This window comes from Pollicipes pollicipes, unplaced genomic scaffold (assembly GCF_011947565.3).
Source record: "Pollicipes pollicipes isolate AB1234 unplaced genomic scaffold, Ppol_2.1 Scaffold_5724;HRSCAF=6776_pilon_pilon_pilon, whole genome shotgun sequence".
Taxonomy (NCBI): domain Eukaryota; kingdom Metazoa; phylum Arthropoda; class Thecostraca; order Pollicipedomorpha; family Pollicipedidae; genus Pollicipes; species Pollicipes pollicipes.
In genome coordinates, this window is record NW_023596746.1 from 5,468,701 (window position 1) to 5,479,203 (window position 10,503).

At 59.1% G+C, this 10,503-nt stretch overlaps 1 pseudogene; it reads right to left on the minus strand.

Annotated features, from left to right (window-relative positions):
• Positions 1-10,503, minus strand: part of LOC119103281 (glutamate synthase [NADH], amyloplastic-like) — a 45,690-nt pseudogene that overhangs the window by 16,599 nt on the left and 18,588 nt on the right.

Consider the following 10,503-nt stretch of genomic DNA (forward strand, 5'->3'; position numbering starts at 1 on the left):
CCCAGCAGCAGCTGGGCGTCATCCCGACCCCCGTGGTTACCGCCCCACCTTCTCAGCACCAGCCGGCCGTCATCCAGCCACCGTCCGGGGTTACCACCCCATCTTCCCAGCACCAGTCGGCCGTCATCCAGCCACCGCCCGTGGTTACTGCCCCATCTTCCCAGTGGCAGCCGGCTGTCATCCAGCCACCGCCCGGGGTTACCACCCCATCTTCCCAGCACCAGCCGGCCGTCATCCAGTCACCGCCCGTGGTTACTGCCCCATCTTCCCAGTGGCAGCCGGCCGTCATTCCGCCACCGCCCGGGGTTACCGCCCCATCTTCCCAGCGGCAGCCAGCCGCGGCTCGCCTACCGTTCGGGGCCGGCCGCGCGGTCAGAGAGCACGATCAGCTGGTAGCCGTCCTTGGCGGCCTGGCAGGCGGCGCCGGCCACACGGTCGATGGTGGACAGCATGCCGCGCGCACCCTTGTCCACAGGGTATGTGACGTCGATCACGCACGTCTGCGGCAGGTGGAGAGGCGCGTGGACATGGTGACACGTGACAACGATGTTCGATGCGACGGAACAAGCGGCTGCCGAGAGCTGGATGAAATCTTCGAGTGCACCACTCAGGGCCGCATTTCAGAGAACAAACAGTTATGTTACTCGGAGGTTAAAATAATGCCAATCCATCCTATGAGTGATGGTAATGCACTGCTAATTGTTGATGACAGAACAGCATAGAACAATTCATCATGACCGCTTCATCAAACAAAACCGTCGGCCGTTCCCCACTGCAGGTCAGCCCGGCGGCCGCCTGCCAAGCTGACCTTCCAGTGGTTGTACTTGCAGTCCTTGATGACCTGCATGTCGCTGACCGAGAGGATGGGCTGCTCCAGGTACAGCCGGTTACACTGGCGCTCGCTCGGCTGCAGGATGTTGTGCTCCGGCCCTGCACACACAGTCACACAGGGCGGGGCTGTGGGTAGGCTGACCCAGACATGGCGGCGGTGGGGCGGTCAGCACGCCCGGCGGCTAGTCATACCATCTCCTCCCCCCTTCTCCTCTCTCCCTCGGTGGCAGCGGCGTCACACAGCCAAGTCCAGCTGTATGAATGAATTGCGTTGAACGGAAGCACCGTGAGACCGTGCCATTTTTGCAGTGTGAATTAACGTGGTAAATGCCACGAATATGCGCGAACGAAACTGTCTTCCAACATACTCGTGATCTTAAACGACTAACATTCCTGTAAAGCAGTAGAGTTAGCCCAGCCGTCATTCCATCATTCCCTCGAGGAAAACATCCCAAAACCACGCATGATTAAACCAGCTGGCGTTCTTGGACATCATTCTTTGGTATGACATTTAGGAAGAGCACGATAGCAATTCATTTCCCGGTTTGCCCGTTATGTCAGCCACATGTGATGCATGCTTCAACCTCTGATAGGTCCGCACTTACATCAGCACCATCAGTTACAGCTGGCAATACGATAGTCCAAAAGTTCAACTGAGGTTATTTGTTTGTGCCGCGGCCGGTGTCTCGCTTACACCCAACATTCCGACTGGAGATGACGGCTGCATAAACCGTCTAGGGCCGACACTAACCGCTCCCATCCCATTGCAATGACGAGATCCATCTTCAAGAGCCACGCCTCCCGCCAGCCCCCTCCTCCTGGTCCGCTGATCCTCCTGCTCCGGTCCTGACACCACCACTTCCCCGCCCCCGCCCCCCCCCCTCCTCCTGGTCCGCTGATCCTCCTGCTCCGGTCCTGACACCATCACTTCCCCGCCCCCGGCCCCCCCCCCCCCCCCCTCAACTCCTCGTCACTCACCGATGGGGCAGGCCAGCGACATGACGATCTTCTCGCGGAACGGATCGATGGGCGGGTTGGTGACCTGCGCGAACAGCTGCTTGAAGTAGCTGTAGATGAGCGGCATGTACTGCGACAGGCAGGCCAGCGGAGCGTCGTTGCCCATCGAGCCCAGCGCCTCCTTCCTGCGGACGACGCGAGCGCACGTCAGCCGAGCTTCTTGCCGCCATCTCAACGAGCTGGCCGCACGCGGAATGACGGTGTTTGGCACGGCGGAAGGGCCGAACAGACACGATGGCGGCAGTTCCGGCCCGGTACCAGCCCACGCCGTGCACGTGATGATCATTAAACCCGGTATATTTGTACAAGCTGTCTGTACCGTGACAGGATGTGATGCACCAGGAGGATGAGTTTCACTCCAGGTCGTTATCGACGCGGGAAACCGGTCCCCTGGCGCCCATCACAAACGTGAAACACCTGGCGTTTCTGCATGTCCGGGAATTCACTCAGACGTATTAGACCACCGTGGACAGTTACCGTGACAGTGTTCAGCTGCAATTTCCGATTACTTCTGACTATAGGGTGATACCGTGGGGCGCACACCTTTCAGCACCACGGGATATCTCCCTGGCGCGTGGCACTGCTGACAACTCTCCACGCCACGGAGTCAAAGGCCGGCCCGGCTCGGATGCCTGGCGCGACCGCGAGAGACGCATGGCGCTGACCCTCCGCCGCTGGCGCGCGCCGTGCTCACTTGGTGGTGACCATGGGCAGCAGCAGCAGCGTGATGGTCTCCACGGTGAAGCCAAACATGGCGAGCCGGCGGTCGCCACCGAACATGCGCCGCATGTCGGCGTGCGACATGGAGGCCAGGCTGGTGGCGCCGCTCGGGACGCGCTTCAGGTCCAGCCGCGGCGGCTTCAGCGACACCGACGGCTTCTCCCGGTGCGCCCCGTGCAGGTCATTCCAGGGTCACCCTGACGGCCGGTAGGGCGAGTGAGGCGGAACGGGGTCTCCGGGTCAGAGCAGGTTCATCAAGGGTCACCTGACGGCCGGCTGGGCGAGTGAGGCGGACGGGGGTCTCCGGGTCAGAAGCAGAGCAGGTCATCAAGGGTCACCGGCGGCCGGTGCAGCGATGTGCGGCGGACGGGTCCTCTCCGGGTCAGAGCAGGTCCATTCAAGGGTCACCTGACGGCCGGCGGGGCGAGTGAGGCGGACGGGGTCTCCGGGTCTGAGCAGGTCATCCGGGGTCACCTGACGGCCGGCGGGGCGAGTGAGGCGGACGGGGTCTCCGGGTCAGAGCAGGTCGTCCGGGGTCACCTGGTAACCGGCGGGGCGAGTGAGGCGGACGGGGTCTCCGGGTCTGAGCAGGTCATCCAGGGTCACCTGACGGCCGGCGGGGCGAGTGAGGCGGACGGGGTCTCCGGGTCAGAGCAGGTCGTCCGGGGTCACCTGGTAACCGGCGGGGCGAGTGAGGCGGACGGGGTCTCCGGGTCTGAGCAGGTCATCCAGGGTCACCTGATGGCCGGCAGGGCGAGTGAGGCGGACGGGGTCTCCGGGTCTGAGCAGGTCATCCAGGGTCACCTGACGGCCGGCAGGGCGAGTGAGGCGGGCGGAGTCTCCGGGTCAGAGCAGGTCGTCCGGGGTCACCTGGCGGCCGGCGGGGCGAGTGAGGCGGACGGGGTCCCCGGGTCAGAGCAGGTTGTCGGGGGTCACCTGGTAGCCGGCGGGGCAAGTAAGCTGGGCGGGGTCTCCAGGTCAGAGCAAGTCGTCCAGGGTCACCTGACGATGAGTGGGGTGCGAATGGTTTCTTGGTCGTTTGAAGTCATGCGCCGTGTCACCTGGCGATGGGTCGGGGCGAGACGGAGGCCTCCCGGCACACAGAGGTCATCCAGGTGACGGGGGGGGGGGAGGGGTGGTAGCCGGATGCTCTTTGCTAGTCAGCACGGGTCATCAAGGGTGTGCTGGAGAGGGCCGGGGGTTTAACAAACGGCTTCTGATAAAGAATGGGTGAGAAGTTCTGGGCGATACGTCGGCCCGGATAATCGCCCACGGGCACCGCCGGATTATAACGCTGAGTTAACTACCGAATTGCTACACTTTGTAGGTGAGAGGGCATGTGCGGAAACGCAGTGAGATGGTTCCGACGTGAAACATATATACATGTGGGATTACGATGGAGAACGCTGTCCACAGCAAGCAACAGCAATCTCACGCTCATGACGCTGGTAGTTTCAGCCGCTCCATCACAGGGCAGTGAAATTGGCTCGCAATGTTTGCTCCCATAAATCCTCGGCCATATTTAAGGAGCGGACGACTCGGTGCTAAATCAACCACGCGGGAACAGCCAGCGTGTCAAGCCGTGCAGACCGTGGACAAGGCTGTCTCGCCATCACCCTCCGCGTGCTCAAGGAAACGTGCTTGATTAGCATGACATCTTCGCCACGCTATAGCATCCACTCCTAGGCGTGCTTCACTGTCCTACTGCGCGTGCGTGTAGCACATCGCAAAAATAATAATGAACGTTCTTCAGGCCAACACAATGGGGCATCAACCAAGATTCGTAGCTGTATAAACTTAATTCACCATAAAATCTGAAAATAAAACGTCATTCCAACACATGCACGCAAACTGAGCAGTTCTGGAACGCTACAGCTACCACGACCACACGACAGCAATCCGAGGATGCTAAAACGACGACGACGACGAGCACTTGGCTCTAGCAGCCCCGGCCTAGACCGGCTCTGGTTCGTCCCACCGGGGAACACAACACACCGACGGGGAGCACGCGGGTACCTGCGCCGCCTCGTACAGGTCCTGCAGCGTGACCTGTTGGAGCCGAACACAGTGCCGTCAACTGGAGCAACGCCAAAACACCGCTCGGCCGGCGGTCGGTAACAGGGGAGGCGGGATGGGAAGGCGGGCGGTTCAGTTGGAGGTAGTTGGGAACCTGATTTCTGCGCAGACAGACAGGTGACATTTTAGGGATTTGCGAAGGATATATTGAGCTCCATGAATCAAGTCCAAAACCGATGTGGTGCATAGAAGAAGCTGTTGTTTCAACCGATCGTTTTAACCGAACGCTTGCTTGGATTAACCAATTCCATTGAAGCACTGGATAACACGAGGGCATGACAATACTACGAAAGTAGTTAACCAATAAATTACATCGTTAAATCGTCAGACGTCTAATCATATTTTAACTGGCATGGGCCGATTAGGTCCATATCTGCTCCAAATTGGTATAATTATTTTGATGAGGACAGTTAAGGGGCTTATCCTGGTCCGACAGGCACATTGCGATTGCTGTAATTTATGCTATTTAGAGTCAATAAATATTGTTATCAACCCAGTCAAGAAGCACAGGCACGCCTGACCCAGAGGAAGACCCAAATACTCATCATTCTCGACGCCAACCCAATTACCAATATCGAACAGCTCGAGCACGACTAGCGCTACACTTCTTAGCTACGTTGCGCCCACGGCGCATCTAGTGCCGTTGCCCTTCCACGGCAGTCCATCGAAGCCATGGCCAGAGCCTGCTATCGCCCGCCGACCGTCCGTTCCGCGTCGCCAGGAGTTTGTTCCGTTACGGTAACGGACGCCAGTGTACGTACCATCTTCTTGAGCCAGCTGCCGAGCGGGCGGCTGGCGGCCAGCGAGAGCTTCAGCTCCTCGTCCCGCGTCACCGTGCGCTCCTGCACGTCCACCAGCAGCATCCTGCCGGGCTTCAGGCGACCCTGGGGAAGGACGGGGTAGGGTGAGGCGAGCCCGCGAGAGCTCATGGTGACCCGGAGGGGGAGGGGCGTGGAGCGCGGGGTCAGGGTCAAGTGAGACCAGGCGTGCGGCTAGGGGAAGACGGCACTGGGGCACAGCCTCGCGGCTATCGCCTCTCACATATGGAGCTAATCGGGCTCCATGCAGCCAGGAGTTACTGTTTGGCCAACGCTATTAACCGAGCATCGATTATGTCGACATTTGAGTTTTCAATACAACCAATTCTTGCTTGATGGTGACGCATTAGCAGAGCCACTTCATTTGAGTACACTTTTAACAGACAGCTGATTGCATAGATTGTATACAGGCTGGGCGTGAAGTGGTCGTTGCAGGCGGTTCATCCGAAAAGAACACAATCAAAGCAATCACATGGCATAACCGGGACCAGCGGGTACATCAAAGGCTGATTATTCCCAGCATTGAAACTCCCAGCTTATGAAGCCGAGGAGCCAAGAGCTCAAGGCGTTTCTTCCAGTTACTAGGGAGCGGCCTGCGACGGGGCGACGGTGGGCACGCGGTGAGCGAGACGGGGGCGGGGCGCGGCTCGATCGGGAGCCCGAGCCGGGCAGATCCCGCGTCAGCTCACCGCTCAGCCTGAGCGGCCTCCAAGAACCCAAGCTTGGAGCGGAGCGGCCGCCTATCGGCTGGACGGCGGTTCATCGCAGCAATGCGGCTCTGACGCCCGAGCTGGGCAATATCCGCTATCAGGCACCACTCAGAGAGCGCTGAGGAGGCTGGGGCCGGCGCGACCGCGCGCGATCAGCTGGCGCGGCCGGGAACAAACCCAGCGGGGCCAAGCCGGGTCAGGAATAGCTCTAGTACTAAATCCGGGAGTGGAACGGCCACACGAGCCGGGGGAGAGTCCCGACCGTGGAGACCGGTTACTGGGAGCGTGTGGTATGGGCCTGAGAGCGCTTATGAAGTCAAAGTGAATCATGGGTCCATTCGTCGACCATTTCGAGACACTTGTGTCAGTTTCCAACGAAGCTGCGGTCATGACAGGCGCTTTGTTACGCTCAAGTGGGTTATCAGCTTGAAGATAAATCGCCACAGACATGGCATGTGTACAGGCTTGTGCTGCTTCACATTTTAACCCGTCACCGAAGACAAGTTAGCCAAGCTAACCCTACCCGTCCGCTGGTCTTGGATCGGGCGGGGTTGGGGGGTTGGGGAGGGGAGGTAGCGAGAGCAGCGCTGATAGGGTGGCCGAGTGACAGCCATACCTTCCTGACGATGTTGTCGTCGTTTGTATCGTACACGCCGACCTCTGACGCCATGATCATGTAGTTGTCCTTGGTCATGTAGTAGCGGGACGGGCGTAGGCCGTTCCTGGCGACAGAAGATGGTGGCAGTGGGTGCGGGCAGCGACAGGGCAAATACAACTATAAAATTATACATATATATATATATATATATATATATATATATGCAAATATAACTTACCGACAGCATGGCTCTCTAAGGTCTTTTTGCTGCACACCGGCCTCTCAGTCGACCGACTCCAGCGCTTTGACAGCAGGCTCTGTTTACTGTGCAGTGTCCAGCTGACACAGGGGCCGCCAGCCCGACTTCAAACACCACGACTGGACACATCCCTGTCTGAATTCTTCCCCCGCCCGGCTGGAGCAGAAGCTGCCCGCCAGATCACTGTCATCTATCACCCAGCATCCCGACCCTGTGGAGCCTACATTCATCACCCTGCTGGTGATGACGGCCGTTATCGGTACGGGCGGATCCCACAGACGCCCATGATCGCCACAAAACGTCAGCGTCTACTCCGGACGACCCCAGCGCTTCCCGCTGCAACCGGGGCGGGGCGGGGCGGGGCGGCGGGCCCAGTCATCGGCCGCCGTCGATCGATGCTCGCTCGTAACGGTGAATGTCAGGGGGTGCATCACATCCGACAACAGACACCAGCGCAGCGCCGGCGGCCCAGCCGACACTCGAGCCGGGGCCGGCCTGCCGCGGCTCGCGCCAGGCAGCTGGCGCTGCAGGCTCCGTTTGACCTTTGCTCTGGCGCCGGCGGCAGGCCGCCGGCTGCGGGGGTGTCACGTGATATAGGAGCGAGATAGGAGCCCGCTGCAGGGCGCGCGGGCCTGAGCTGAAACTCGAGCAGGGCCGGCGGCCAACACGCACGTAAACGGATGAATATACTGAGCGCGATAGAGCCTTTGGGAAACGTAATTGCAGCTTCCAGACAATCGTGCGATGTGTCTATGCCGTGGGGGAGGCGATTTTCTGGATTTTCGAGATACACGCCTCATGACCTTATACACGATAACATGGTGTTTTACTATCTAACTATAAAGGCACGTATTTCCAATGCAGTTGACGCGCCCTTAAAACCTTATAACTAACAAACGAAAAGCTAGCTATTAACGGTCATGCGTTGGCTATTTAACGTAACATGCGCATACAGCAAGACAATGTTCAAACATTCAGCATTCTAGCATGTCAGCTATATGATTTACTGGCCACAATGGTGCCTGTGTGTCACTAATGGCTGCTTACCACCGCACACGTCCATGTTCCAGTGATACCCCCCGGTGGACGAGGACGACTCTACCCAGGTATACCGTGGGATCGGGGCATTTTCGGTCATCGTGTCCACACGAAAGGTCAACTCGCGTGGCGCGAAGTTCTGCTGCTCGTCGCGCTGCCCTTCGGCCATCGCATCGCTGCAGCCATCGTCCTCACCGGTCCAAGATGGCGCCCACGTAGCGTCCGTCGGTGAAGGTGAAGAGCGCGGGCCCGTCCCACGGCTCCATGGCGCAGCCGGCCCACTGGTAGAACTCCTTCTTGGCCGCCGGCATCAGCTTGTCGTTCTGCCACGCCTCCGGCACCATCGTCATCACCGCCTGCGGCAGCGGTCAGCGGCCAGCAGTTAGCGGCGAGACGACTCACGAGCGCAGGCCTGGGCTCGACGAACGCCGTCTGTTGGTTGCCCCGCTGTGCTGGATCAAGCCTGCCGCAATCTAAAACCGCAGTGCATGCGCAGTGGAATATGCGAAAGACCGTTATTCCACTTTTAAAGTTTTTTAAGTGAATTGTTTCCCCGCCCGCATTGTTTTCCACGCGCCGCCAATAACCCCAGAGGACGTTTTCCCACAAGATGGCACAATATGGGCGACTTTTGGCGCCGAGAGCTCGACCTTATGAGTGCATTGACAAAATGTTGCTGACTTGGTACAAGTTTGAAATTCTAAGCGAGCCCGCCATTGGTACAAATAGCAGCATATCTCCACGGCTAGCCTCAGGCTTCCTAGCGGCGGCATTGATTTACGACAAACAGGGGCGGCACGGAGCGCAATCGATAGCCTGTTCTTGCAGCCAGTCTTCCGGCTTGCAACAAAGTCTCGCTTGCGGCGCTGCTCGTACTCGTCCAGGGGGGAGGGGGGGAGGGTTCAGCGGGGAACGGTGAAGTCCCTGACGGCGCGCCGCGTCAGTCCAGGTGATGATGGAACAGCCGCGTCGCATCTCAGCCGCCAAGGCAGCCGTTGCCGCCGCGAACCGTCCAGTCTCCAGGCGGCGCCCGGGCGGCTTCGACACGCTTTGCCAAAGCATACACAGACTAGACAGCGGCCAGCGATCCGCTATTAAATAGTTTAACCATGCGGAAGGCAGCCAACATTTGATAAGCATTCCAGTTAGAGGTTTGTCCTCTGGAAAATGTGATGAGCCTTAGGCCATGAGCAATATAAGCCCTTTTGAGAGCACTCGTGAATTGAGGTTTAAACCTTTTGGGGACGGCGAGCTGAAATATATTGTGTTCACAAATACCACCAAAATGAATATTTTGCCTTCTTTGGAGTGCGTGCTACTGAAAATGGTGTCAGGGACGGAATAAACGAGGCGTGTAGTTTCCATCTAGCCCTCAGTCAACCATACCCACTCGATGCGCGATGTCACGTACAATCACTTCATCAGCTATCGAGCCTGACCCCAGCAAGGTCGAAGGCCGAATACAAAAGAAAACCGCACGTACGCAGAATGAATGAATACCCATCATCTCGAATGGACGGAGGTAGACAGCGCCTGTATCTTCCAAGTAAATGCACCCAATAGTCCATCACAATTCATCAACGTCCGCCCTCAGTATGCAATGACGACTCTGGGGCTGGCAGCACACCAAGCAAGGCACGTCCAACAGACCACGTGACCGGCAGCCGGCCCGCGGCGCCGCGCCGGTAACCGGTCACGTGACCGGCGATAGTTTGTGTGCGGGCCGCGGAGGCGACGCGGCGCTGGCGCAGTGCCAGCTGGGTGGCGGCGGCGCCTTCGCCGTCGCCGCCCCGCCCCAGCACTCTGCCGGCGGGTGGGGATGGGGATGGGGAGGAGTGGGGGGGGGGTCAGCCCCGCCTCCGCCGCGGCCGGCGCCGCCGGCACGCAGGGGTCCGGCCCGTGCGACGCAGATAGCGGCGTGGCTTTTGCAGCGTTGTCAGATGTTGTGGGTCGAAGGGCACGCGGCGGCTGGGTGGTAACAGAAACGTACGGGATGGCCGCGAGCGCGCAAAGCCAGCATTTCGGAACGCCAATCATACGTTCAGTTTGACGTGAGTGGCCAACATTCTGCGGAATGTTTCCGAATACATTTTACCAACTACCGAACGCACGTTCGGCTTTTCAGTGCATCTTAGTGCATCTCAGCAACGCACCGCAGCAAATACCTTCCCACAGTCATTTTCCAAAACCCCAGCACTATCCGTCGTTAACCTGACCGGGTTCGCAACCAGGCAGCAGTCTAAGGGTCTCTGGCAGCTCCGCGACTTGGCAGCAGTCTAAGGGCCTGACCTCTGACCAGCTCCGCGACCTGGCAGCAGTCTAAGGGACTGACCTCTGACCAGCTCCGCGACCTGGCAGCAGTCTAAGGGCCTGACCTCTGACCAGCTCCGCGACCTGGCAGCAGTCTGAGGGACTGACCTCTCACCACACCAGCTC